Below are 1,995 nucleotides of genomic sequence, written 5' to 3'. Positions count from 1 at the left end.
GTATTTTTTGAACTTCCAAGGTATATATATGTTACAGGGTATGGCAAGGTTGTTAGTGGTATTTATTAGTCATTGCATGATTGGTGCTGCCGAGCGTGGCATGTAGATGATGGCTTTTTGGGCTCTCAGTAGAAGATGGCTTGGGAAGTTGGTAGCAGAGCAATGTTCATTCAAATTGGATATTGCCAAGGTATAATGATTCAAGTCCCTGCCCAAATTTTGTAATGGAGATATTTTATGTTGTTATACATCACAACATGGAAGTGATAGTTCAAAGCTTTCTCAATTATAGCTTTCTCAATTAGTGATCCGATATGGTATTTATGTTACTGAGCAACATAAATAAAAGTCCTTGACTTTGTTAAGGGCAACTAAATTCTGATTGAATTTCTGTCATCTTTCAGATGAAGAGGTGGACCCAAATTAAAGTAGTCAAAGTGTATGTGCACAACCCAAGGTTGAAGCATTTCTCCGCCTGCCTCCTTCATGTAATGCTTGGAGATCGGATGATGCAATCTGTGATATTTTAATTGTTTTTCTACTAAGAGACGAATGGGAGGCCACTGGTTGTGTAACCTTCTTTATATATACTGGATCAACTAGTTATAAATTGCATGATGCATTCTAACATTTAAGGAAAATTCCTCAGCTTGGTTATGCGAGTAAAGATACTCCAAAAAATAGATAATGGTCGTTGATGTCAAATCTGTTACATGGCAGTATATAAACGGATTTTTAGGGTTATTTGTAACAAAAACTAAGATAAAAAAATTTTAGTTTCAAAATTGCATCAAAAGATTGTCCTGATTTATATACTAAAATTGAATTCAACATCTCCACGCGTATGAGGATGAATTCAGTTCCAATTTTATACTCGGATTGATACTCACCTAAATGCATGAATGAAAGCTAGAAAATTACATAAATTGTCACACTTGGAATTTCACTAAAATACTTCATTGAAGCACATTTGTAATATTTCACAACTTACATATTCCCCTTTTGTACATCATAACCAAAACATAGGGACGTACGAGTACATTAAAACTTGATCAAAATTATGTGCTCCATACAACGTGCCTTTCAATACATACAAGGCATTATCCAAACCAACATAATAGTATTACAAAAGTGAGAACCCAATACAAACACAATAATTTCCTCGATTTTTTTTCAAGATTTCTCTCTCTCTCTCTCTCTCTCTCTCTCTCTCTCTCTCTCTCTCTCTTACTTTCTCTTCCCTTAAACGAACTTCTCACTCTCGAAGCAGCACGTCATCCCACATCTTCCAAACTTTATTTTCTCTGTTACGAATATTTTGATCTAGCAAATAAAATATATCCGTCCAGACGAAGAATTCGCACCTCACATCTCCCTGCATGCAGTCCCAACTCCCAATTAACGGAAAAAAAGACAACCCGCAAGCAGAATTCGATAATGGCAATATGACAAATTACATAATTGCTTTACCATATCATACTTTGGGCAGACATAAAATCTCCTTCCAGGATTAGACTTAGTGTGAGATGTCTTAAGTGATGTTTTCAAGCCACACCAACAAGTTGGTGATTCCATGACTTCATCATTAGATAAACATGATGATTGGGATGACGCCATGCGTGATTCTGAATAATGTCCCAACAAATTCAACGATAGATATGTCATTTTACAGCATTGAATACATATGAATAGAGCCTATTGATCTCTTACAGGCGAGGCATTTTTTTTTTTGATAAATAAATCTCTTACTAAATAATAGAACCCCGAATTTAAATACATAGTAAAAGCCACTCACACATCAATGCATGCCATTATCACATGTGCACATGTTAGACGGATCGCATGTAAATTAAAACAAACATAATATTCTTCAAAGATTTAAACTAGCCGAGAGCCTATGATGAGCCATAGCCCTCTTTCTTTCCAACTAATAAATAATCATTTTCAACGAAAATGTTAGAACAATGACAAACCAATGACAAACTTGCCTCTTTT

Source organism: Carya illinoinensis, chromosome 1, assembly GCF_018687715.1.
Source record: "Carya illinoinensis cultivar Pawnee chromosome 1, C.illinoinensisPawnee_v1, whole genome shotgun sequence".
Lineage (NCBI taxonomy): Eukaryota > Viridiplantae > Streptophyta > Magnoliopsida > Fagales > Juglandaceae > Carya > Carya illinoinensis.
Note: the sequence above shows the minus strand (reverse complement) of the source record.